This window comes from Kogia breviceps, chromosome 11 (genome assembly GCF_026419965.1).
Source record: "Kogia breviceps isolate mKogBre1 chromosome 11, mKogBre1 haplotype 1, whole genome shotgun sequence".
Lineage (NCBI taxonomy): Eukaryota > Metazoa > Chordata > Mammalia > Artiodactyla > Physeteridae > Kogia > Kogia breviceps.
Window position 1 is genome coordinate 7,987,305 of NC_081320.1, and position 11,519 is coordinate 7,998,823.

Genomic DNA, 11,519 nt, shown 5'->3' on the forward strand with positions numbered 1-11,519 from the left:
TGGAGATTCCCACAACCCCCTCCTTGGGTTCCATCAATTTGCTAGAGCAGATCACAGAACTCAGAAACATTTTACTTACTAGTTGATTTGATTATTGGGGGTCTTTTATGTCTCCATACAAATTTTAAGACTTTTTTGCTTTGTGAAAAATGCCATTGGTAATTTCATAAGAATTGCACTGAATCTGTAGATTGCCTTGGATAGTATAGTCATTTTCACAATATTGATCCTTCCATTCCAAGAACATGGTATATCTTTCCATCTGCTTGTGTTGTCCCTGATTTCTTTCATCAGGGTCTTACAGTTTTTGAGGTACAGGTCTTTTGTCTACTTAGTTACGTTTATTCCTAGGTATTTTATTCTTTTTGATGCAGTGGTAAATGGGATTGTTTCTTTAATGTTTCTTTCTGATATTTTCTTGTTAGTGTATAGAAATGCAACTTTCTGTGCATTAATTTTGTATCCTGCAACTTTATCAGATTCATTGATGAGCTCTAGTAGTTTTCTGGTGTCTTTAGGATTTTCTATATATAGTATCATGTCATCTGCAGACAGTGACAGTTTTACTTCTTTTCCAATTTGGATTACTTTTGTTTCTTTTTCTTCTCTGATTGCTGTGGCTAGGACTTCCAAAACTATGTTGAATAAAAGTGGAAAGCTTGTCATTAGTCTCCAGCAGGTTGTGGGTGTGGCTGCATCTCAGACCCAGCCCCTCCTTCTCACAGCTTTTCCCACCTCTTGCTCCTCTCCTGGCTCCTCCAGCCCCCATGCCCTTGTCTTCTATCCCCCACCCTGGTTTTCTGTTTCTCCAAGCTGCTCTGTTTCTAGGTGATTATAATTGGCAGGCAGCTAGAAGTCTCATCTGCCAAGGGCAGAAGTCAAGTCTAGAGCAGGTTCCCCTTGCAACTTTGAACTGACCCAGCATCTTGCCATTTGTATGGACCTTCCTCATTCTTAGTACTTTATTGCGTTTGATCCCAGGGCTGACAAGTGTTTCCCATCCTCAAAGAAGTTCTCTTCTCTGGAAACTATCTGGCCCATTCCCAATTTTCTGTAGCCCTGCATCCCAATTACAAAAAATTGGAAAATCGCATAGAGAGCCTCATAGAATAATATATAGAACTCCCATGTGTACCTACAACCCATCCATTATCAATCTGTTACTTTCAAATGTAGTTGATCATTTGGTTCTGAGGCCAGATGGTACAAAAATTATCATTCACAGTGGCAGAGTCATCGTTAGTTGTTAAAATCTTTCAGAAGGTTGATTTAGTAATGTGTCAGGGCCACTTAAAAACCCTTAGAATTACTCACTCCAACCCTAGGAATTTATCCTAGAGACATCAACAAACGTGCACCAAAATTTGTGTGCAAGAATATTGTGTAGAACTTCTATATTGAAAAACTTGGAAACAGTCTACTTGCCCCAAAATAGGACTAAATAAAATATGGTACATCAAATAGTAAATAATTACATAACCATTAAGTTATTTTTTAAACAATATTTTTAAAAAATATTTATTTATTTATTTTGGTTGTGCTGGGTCTTAGTTGCGGCATGCGGGAACTTTTAGTTGTGGCATGTGGTAGTTGCGACATTCAGGCTTCTTAGTTGTGGCATGTGGGATCTAGTTCCTCGACCAGGGATAGAACCTGGGCCCCCTGCATTGGAAACATGGAGTCTTACCCACTGGACCACATGGGAAGTCCCCGAACAATATTTTTAAAATAAGAGATATTCCAAAATTTTTGAAGGATCTTTTAAAAATAAAAGCATACAAGTGAAAATTGGGCTATAACACTTAATGTAATAATATGATCCCAATTTTGTCAAAAGAAAGAAAAATGTTTGTATGTAGGCATGCTTAGCACAAAACCAAAAATATTAACAGTGTTTATCTCTGGGTGGTAGAATTACTGGTCATTTAAAAAATACATGTTTCTGTATTTTCTAAATATTCAACAATCAATGTATTACTTTCCTAATCAGAGAAACAATTATTGCTCTTTATTAAAAGAAATTAAGCTACAAAAAAGGCAAAAACACTCAAAATCGCCAAAAGCCTTTGCCTATTGTTCTTTTTTCACCCCATCTATTCTCAGTGATATAGAAAAAAAGGGACTCTGACATTTATCATTTTAAGAATCTAATTCCATCCCTTATGTCTGGAAGGTACATACTTTTCCCATCTTAAAGGTAAGGAAACAAAGTCACAGTGAAAAGCGTGGAAAAATCAAGATGTGAGAGCAGGTTGCTTGGTCCAAGGGCAAGTTCTCCTCACTTCTGTGCTGTCTCTTCTTGTGATAATTTTAAGTTGCATCTTATTCTATACCTGAGCTTTCTCATTTTAGCAGAATAAACTTCCCCTTTGGTTAACAAAGATATTCTTCTCTCCATAAATTTCTCATTCTAGCTGATTTTCTTTAGCTAAGATTTTGCCTAAAGAGTGTCAATTCTTTGAATACTTATATTAAAAAGACAGCTTAATTGGCCTGAATAAAACTGAAAAACTGTTCAAACAAGCTGCATACAGCGTTTTTGCACGTGCCTTGTTTTGGCACAGCAGTCATTGTCAACAAACATCAACACACAAATCTTAGAGAAGTTACCAGTGTATAGTGATAAGGTTAAAGAAGGCTGTCATCTCCCCAGTGTCTCACAGAAAATGCTTGTGGCTGGTGGCATTAGAACCCTCCTGTCTGGGTGAAGGCCTGACAGGTTTCTGGAAGCCCCAGGTGGGGCCTGAGCAGGCATCACTCAAAGTCCACATGGTTGTGAAAACTGCCTTTAACAAACCGCGTCACCTGAATTTCAGGTACGACTTGTAATTATGCCACGTTAAGTCATTTTGCCATTTGTCTGCACCTGCAGTTACCCTGCCTCTGTGTCACAGGGACCACTGTGTTCTGCTAATGTGTTATCATAAAACCCAGGAGGCACTGAGCAGACATGCCTGAGAGGAGCAAAGTCCAACTACTGTTCCTCACATTTTATGATAAGGAAACAGAAGACCAGAGACATTAAGCAATTTGCCTGAGGTCATACAGCTTTTAGTGCATCCCCCTCTCAGGGCCACTACTGTTGAATAAAACTGTTGTGCTGCTGTGCACGTGGCTTTTGAGCACTTGCTCTGTGGCTTGTCCATACTGAGAGGTGCCATAAGTGTGAGCTCCATCTTGAACTTTCAAGAGTTATTCTGAAAAAATAAAGTGAAATATTCCATTCGTAATTTTTCATATTGAGTACATATTTAAATGATTATTTTGGATTTTTGAGTGAAGTAAAATATATCATCAAAACTCATTTCACTCTTATTTTTGCCTTTTTTAAACGTGGCTACTGGAAAAAATTTTAAGTTAATTTTTATTTTATATTGGAGTATAGTTGATTTACAATGTTGTGTCAGTTTCATGTGTACAGCAAAGTGATTCATTTATACATATCCATATATCTATTCTTTTTCAGATTCTTTTCCCATATGGGTTATTACAGGATATTGAGTAGACTTCCCTGTGCTCTACAGTAGGTCCTGTTGTGAAAAATCTTAAGTTGCAAATGTGGTGCACTTTCTATTTCTAGGGGCTCAGGTTTGAAGAACCTGTTTCTTCATCTGTGATATGAGCAGCAAGAACACATGTAAAGTGCCCAAGCCATGGAATGTTCTCGAAATGTTTGCATTTCCCCCCCACCACCAACCCCACCACTTTTTCTCACCAGAACACCCAAGTCTCCTAATTTGCACATGTACAAATGTCCAGAGACTCTAAAAGGACCACAGTTTCTCTGTTTCCATCCAGATTCCTCTTTAGTACAGGCATTTTAAAGTCATGTGTTATTAGAAATCTTATGATGTACAGTTTGTAAATAGCAAGTCAGACACTGGAAACTCGGGCTGGGATCCTGAGACTGCCTCTCTGAAAGCAAGGGCATCAGAGAGAATGCACCCATTCATAAGCTCGCCACAGACACGGGGGTAGAGAGACTGACGTGCCGACAGGAAATGCACACAAGGTAATTCATTGCCACTAAAGCTCCCTGAGCGTTGGTCTGGTTGTGATGTGAATTATTCATGGATTCCCCCACGGCATCCTTATGTTGAAAGTTGATGTCAGGACAGGACCCCTACTCCCTTCTCTGCCCCTGGAGCTGAGCATCTGTGTACAGGGTCGACACCCCATCCTAAAATCCGCTCTCCTCCAAGCGGGCCCAGAGTGCAAGGTCTGCCACTACAATTAGACTTCCTTGTCCAAATGCCAGAGAGGGATGAATTCATTCAGCAGCCAGCCCAGTACCCCCGAGTGAAGAGCTTGAGATAATTTATGGAATTGATTGATGCTTCTCCTCTTTCCATGAGAATGCATGGCATCCACTTACAACATAAGTGGCCTTTTGTTGCATGGATAGAATCGTCCTCTAATCGTTCATCTAATGTTTCAGATGTCCCAGTCGGGAATAAAAAATTCATGTGCTGTAGGGCCCAGCAGTCACAATGGTGAAGGGTAAGACAATAGGGAGTGGTGGGGACTGTTCCAAAGTGAAGACCACCTGCCCCAGCTGTAGGGGTGGCTCCTGGCAGACCCAGCAGGTTGTTGCCTCGTGAGAATGCACATCTGGGGTTATTGCATCCTCTGAGTTTTCACAAGAAGCCATTCCCAGACTTTAATGTGGAAATCTCCCGATTTTTAAATTTGGGTGCTCAATGAACACTTCTAGTGGTCTAGTTCAGCTAGGCTGTTTATAATCTCTGATCTTGTTTGTTTCCCTATATAAATGGTAGGCTTTCGTGGGAAGGGACATTACATTTCTCCCACATTCTTTTTTGTTCTCTTTAGCCCTCACCACTCTTTGCATAGTGCATAGCATTTGTATCAATTATGACTTTCAACATTAGATGCCAATTCACCACTTTTATATTCGTTCCAGATTCTTCTTTTTCTTCTTTGTTATTGCTTTTTGCGTCTTCTCCTCGTTTCTCAAAGGCCTTCAGACACCTAGAAAGGAAAGGAAGCATGAACAGGAGTAGTAATGGCTCTTTTCTGACCACATGCCCTCATCTGTAAGACAATGTTTTATCCCTTGCATGGCCAGGGCGTTGCCAAGATGGCAGGAGCTTAGGAGAGAAAAAGGAAGGAATTCCAGGGTAGGGCCCAGAAGGTCTCTCCTTTCATGTAAGGCAGTGCTAAGCAGTTAAAGGCATGCCCGATCCATCTCCATGCATCCTTCACCCCGTCCTGCTCTCCACGTGCCACCATCTTTGGGAACATTTTTCCCTTTACTGGGGCTCGTTCTGGGATGAGAGCCCACTGCCTTCTCATGTTCTCCCCCATTTAACCGAATACTTTGTGTTTGATGACATGCCCCGAGGACCTGAAGAAACTGAGGCTGTTTCCTCACAAGTAACCAAAAGCTTTACGTAGAATTCAGAGACGTTACTGGCTCTTTTGAGTCTAACAAGCAATTTGTTTGATTATTTTTTGTTTGTTTGTTTCTGTAGTATTGAAAAGTCACAAATTGACTTACTGTCCATAGGAAGCAGATCCAGACCGTTTCTCTATTGATGAAGTCAAAATTTTGACAACTACAAGACAACTGTAAAAGATACTAAAGCACTTTTTAAGGAACTGAAAGCAGACGGCTGTCTTTCAGGAAACGAATTGAGGAACACTGGGTGAAGCAACATCAGCTTCTACCCATGTGAAAACCCAGACATTGGGCAGAAAGTCCACTGTGTCTGTGCTCTCAGGGGCCACACCGGGAGCACATATAACCCTGATGGCAGGGGCGAGCCTGGGTTCTGCCCCAAGGCAGCTACTGGTGAACATACAGGAAGAACAACTACCTGTGAAATGCTCCCACTTGGTAAGTGAAACGTGATAGCAAGAGCAAAGTTTTACCGCTGTTCACAGAGATCCAGTACATGCACAGAAGCTGTTCTTTAATCGTTTTGTCCACCCAGTCTTGGAGCCCGTGGGACTTAGATTTCTGTAGCTAATGACACCAACACAGGCATTTCAAAGCTCTCTGTAGGGAACAGGGGAGCAGCCTGGTCTCCACGTTTGAGGGTACCTCATTCAGAGACTCTGCTTTATATTTGCAGGCGTACGCTTTCGCCTCCGCGTTTTGTTTTGGCCAACACAATGACTTACGTTTGGTGTTTGGGGTCTCCCAAGTTGACTGTCTTCAGAGAACGGACTCCATGCTTTGAGCATGCTGTGCTCTCATGCTCTAGCAGATTGGGGTATACTTTTGTTGCCCCACCCTTTGTAACTGGGCTTCATCTAGGCCTTCCTCAGTTCTCCTTCCGGGCACACTGCATGGTCTACGTGTTCTGACGCCTTGATGCTTGACATTTTGTATTCTGGGTACACACAGCTTCCCAATCCCATGATTTTTTTTTTTTTTTTTAGAATTGTTTTGTTTTTTTTTGGATGTGGACCATTTTTAAAGTCTTTATTGAATTTGTTACAATATTGCTTCTGTTTTATGTTTTGTTTTTTCTGGCCATGAGGCATGTGGGATCTTAGCTCCCCGATCAGGGCTCGAACCCACACCCCCTGCGTTGGAAGGTGAAGTCTTAACCACTTGACCTCCAGGGAAGTCCTCCAATCCCATGATCTAAGGTTCAGTTTATAGCTTATGGAGTGTGGCAGTCTACTGTTTTAGGCATCCCAGGCTCTCTGTGGGTACATCTTCACGGGTACGGTGGTTTGGGGCTGTGGCTGATTTTCTTCCAATTCCAGTCCCCTGAGAGGCTACACTGGAGAAAGAGTCCTACAGAACACACAATCCAATAACCTGGCATTTAATAATAAAGTCTAGATTTCCCTAAACTGAGTGCGCCATGCCCCAGTCACCAGGGGCTCCATGTTCTTGCCACCGCTCCCCCTTACACCCACCCCAGCCTCATGATATAGCTCAGGAGCGGGTCTTAGGAAAACCTGCCTCCCAGCCATAGACAACTGGACAGCACTAGGCACCTGGCCAGAGCAGGACATTCACCGTGCCTTTGTCAGGCGCCACCCCCAAGCCACAACTGAGTGAGCCAGCGGGGGAGTCTTGACCCACGTTGAGCCAATCCCCCTCCCTTTCTGGAATTTCAAAACTGGAAATGAGAAAGAGTGAGTGTTTTTCCCAGTGGATGAAATTGTAACCTAGGACTCTGTAGACAGAGGCAGGTGTGCCATTAGCGGGAAAAGGGAGCCTCACATGGGGAGACAGATGCAGAGCCAAGGGGAGAGGGCACCCCGGGGTGTTGGGGTCCAGCTGTTCCTGAGGCTCATCTTCTTTCCTACTCTCCCACAGCCTGTAACCTAGCAATCTTCCCCCCAATCCCCCTTTTTGCTACATTTTCTTCTAACTGGGTTGTACCACTTGCAATGAAATTGTCCCAGTTATTACCGTGAAGTTAGATCACGTGCTGCCCATAGAAGCAAGTACAACAGCAATTGCCTTTTATGTCGGGGATGTGGTCCTAAAGACCTTTTACAGTTTATACTGGGTGATATTTCCATTTCCCAGCCAAGATAGCTCTGCGATGTATCATTACTACAAACAGGGTGTGCAATTTATTTGGCCCTCCAACTTTGACTTGTGTCAAAGGTTGCAGAATTTGTCTTCCTCCTTCCTTCCTTCCTTCCTTCCTTCCTTCCTTCCTTCCTTCCTTCCTTCCTTCTTTCTTTCCTTCCTTCCTTCCTTCCTTCCTTCCTTCCTTCCTTCCTTTCTCTCTGTCTCCCTCCCTCCCTCCCTTCCTTCCTTCCTTCCTTCCTTCTTTCCTTCCTTCCTTCCTTCCTTCCTTCCTTCCTTCCTTCCTTCTTTCCTTCCTTCCTTCCTTCCTTCCTTCCTTCCTTCCTTTCTGTCTCCCTCCCTCCCTCCCTTCCTTCCTTCCTTCCTTCCTTAGTATTTAGAATTTGGGGATGAAGAGGGGGGATTTTTGGTGGTTATAGAAGATGTCCAAAAATTCTTTGACATTGCTCCCTTCAAAAGATTTAAGACTTAGCTTTTTTGGATAATGTCAAACAGTTTTCCAAAGTGATGTCATTAATTACCCTCCCCCTAGCAGTGTGGACGTTTCCAGTTACTCCATATTTTCAGCAACATATGATACTGTCAGTCTTCCTTATTTTACATAATTACACAGTGGAGAGAGAGTGGTATCGTGTTATAGTTTTACTCTGCATTTTCCTAATGACTAAGGAGATGGAGCATCTTTTCATATGGTTATGGCCATTTGGATATTGTATTTCATGAAGTGCCTGTTCAAGTCTTTTGCCCTTTTTTTTTTTTTTTTTTGCCCATTTTGCTATTGGGTTGACTGCCTCTTAATTATTGATGGATTGAGGTTCATTGTATATTCTGGTTATCAGTCCTTTGTTGGATACCGGTAGTGCAAATATCTTCTTCCACACGTGGCTTTCCTTTTCAATCTCCTAGTATCTTTTGGTGAACAGAAGTTTTTGAATCTAATGAAAGTAAAATGAAAAGAGAAACCTTTTGATTATTTCTTTTATGGTTAGTGCTTTTTATATTTTGTTTAAGAAATCTTTCTCCCAAGGTCATGAAGTTATTCCGTGTTTGCTTCTAAAGTTTTATTGGCCCTGCTTAGCTCCTATGCCTACCCTTTGTTCCAATTCTAGGTAGTGTCTGTGAGCCCCACATCAACAGCTCTGGATTATCATTCTAACTAGAAACACACTGGGAGGCTAAGGGCAAGCAATTCCGCAGTGAAAGAAGCTTGTATCTGTGGGCTATTGAATTTGTAAAGAAAACAAAAAACCTGCAAAAGCAATGGCTTAAACAAAGTAGGGCAGCAGTTCTCAACATTTGCTGCACACTAGAATCATCTGGAAGCTTTTATTTAAAATTTTGTTTAACTGCATGCCGGGGCTACACCCCATATCAATAACATCAGAATTTTTTGAGGTGAGATCCAGTAAGCAATAATTTTTAAATCTCCTCTGATGAGTCCAATGGGCAGTCCAAGCTGGGAACCACTGATTAGGGGGTCATTTTTCTTTTAAATGATAAGAAATCTGAAGTTAGGCAATTCAAGGCAGGTGTGGGACAAAGTACTGGGGATCCAGGCCCCACCTTGCCCTCAGCTCTACTATCCATCTGGGTGAGGCCTTTGTTTTCATAGTCATAAAATAGCTACTAAAGCTCCAGCCATCAGGCTCATGTTCCACACAAGAGGAAGGAGGAGAGTCAAGGGTAAAAGTCTCACCTGACACTTTCTGCTTAACTATCGATGGCAGGAAACTCATCATGTTGTCACCCGCATCTGTCAGGGAGACTGGGAAACATATTTAGTCGGGCACGTTGCCATTCCCAACAAAATCAGGGTTCTGTTAGTGAAGAAGAATGGAGGACATAGGATAGGCAACTGTCTGTTCCTGCCCCAAGGGTGCTTGTTAAACAAAAACCAACAGATGCCCATTAGAGAGTTTCTTCATATCCCTGGGAGCCCTTCAGTATATAGTGGGAGAAACCTCTACGCCATACAATCTGATTATCAACATAAACAAATTTCTAAAAATATCGAGACATATTAAGTCTCATTGTTACATATGTCTTATTGAAAAAGAGGTCTTCAACTTGAAGAGATTTATTTTTGTTATCAAACCTAACTTGGGTCTGTTTGCCTGCCCACAATAAAGCCAGTCTACTGACAGCGGGCTGTGATGAAGGAAAGTGCAGCGTTTATCGCAGGCTGCCGAGTCCAGGCAGCTGGTGCTTAAGAGACACGAACTCCCCGATGGCTTTTAGGGAAAAGTTTTAGAGACAGGATGAGGGAGGCTTGTTGCACGATCACTTCCTGGACATTCTTCTGATTGGTTGGCGGTGAGGTTACCGATATTCAACACCACCAGTCCTCTGGTTCCAACCAGTCAGGGGTCTACCTGCCTTGTGGGCAGCATACAGTTAACTTCTTTCACCTGGTAGAGGTTTCAGTATTTGCAAAACAGCTCAAGGGACGTGGCTCAGAATATTAAGTACAGCCCTTGAGGAGGAACTAAAGGTCCTTGACTTTGTTTAATGGCTAAACTATTATAATTTTGTCTTGCTTGACTGTTTTCCTTGCTTTCTGCATTTTCTCACTTCTCTGATTAAGTGTATTCTTTGGAACTCGGGGAAGGCTTAAAGGAAGCTAAAGTTTTTCTACAGACAAGAGGCAGACAGAGGACCCTGGGGGTGGGGGAGCCCTGATCCAAGAAGACCCCATAGGGTCCTGCTTGGTTACATTTCTCTTCTCAGACGTTTTTATTGCATGACTCCTGTTAAATAATAAAAATTCAACTGAGTAAATGTAAAGATCAAATCGGCTTTATTAAATAATTCATGAATTGGGCACCTAGCAATAGAAAGGAGTTCTGCCGAGCTGTAGAAAAGGAAAGGTTTTTAAAGGCAGAAAGTGGGCAGGAAAAGCAAATTATTAGCAAAGAATGCATTGTTTCAGGCAAGGTCTCCCTCCTAAGGGAAACGGAAGGGTAGATTACCTCACCATTGCTGACCAGCTAATTCCAGGTGGACATGGTTAAAGGTTATATTCCTGGGGCGGGGAGTTGAGACTGCAATTAGCTAGGTATCAAGTCTTAGCTTGCTGACTTGGGATTTAAAACAGTGACTCTATTTTGGGCCTGCTGTTTCCTTGCAACAGTTCCCCTCTTTTGTTCATACGCTCAGTTTAGCTGAGAGATGGAATCAGAATTTAAGGCATCAGCGCCATTCTCAGCTGCTGCCCTGTATTTCTCACAGGTTTTGTTGATCCTCTGTGTGTATTCACAGATCAGGACTTTTTTTTTTTTTTTCTTTCTGAATCTCTGTGATATTCACAGGCCATGACTCCAGGTTTACAGTTTTAAAGTTGGTCATTGTATTCATTCATTTTCTGATGTTCCAGTCGTAGGGAGGTCATTGCTTAGTGCTTAGCAGCTGGGAACATGCATTTAAAGCTCTTGAGAGACTACGATGTACCCAGAGATTGCTATGATTATTATAAGCAGGATAATTTCCAATGTCTGGAGTGCACTTTGGAGCCATGGTCCCCAAGACCCAAGCTGATCAAACCCAAGTAAGTCAAAGAAAGCTCCCACTAAAAAAGTCACCTTTAAAAACTTTTTAAATTAAAAAAAAAAATTATTTATTATTATTTTTTGGCTGCGTTGGGTCTTCGTTGCTGTGCGCAGGCTTTCTCTAGTTGCGGTGACCAGGGGCTACTCTCTGTTGCGGTGCGTGGGCTTCTCATTGCGGTGGCTTCTCTTGTTGCAGAGCATGGGCTCTAGGCATGTGGGCCTCAGTAGTTGCAGCACGCGGGCTCAGTAGTTGTGACTCGTGGGCTCTAGAGCTCAGACTCAGTAGTTGCGGAGCACGGGCTTAGTTGCTCCGCAGCATGTGGGATCTTCCTGAACCAGGGCTTAAAATGGCAGGTGGATTCTTAACCACTGTGCCACCAGGGAAGTCCTAAAAGAGTCGCCTTTTATAGCCAAGGGTCTTGCTCAGTGATCTTATGTGACTGAGTTTC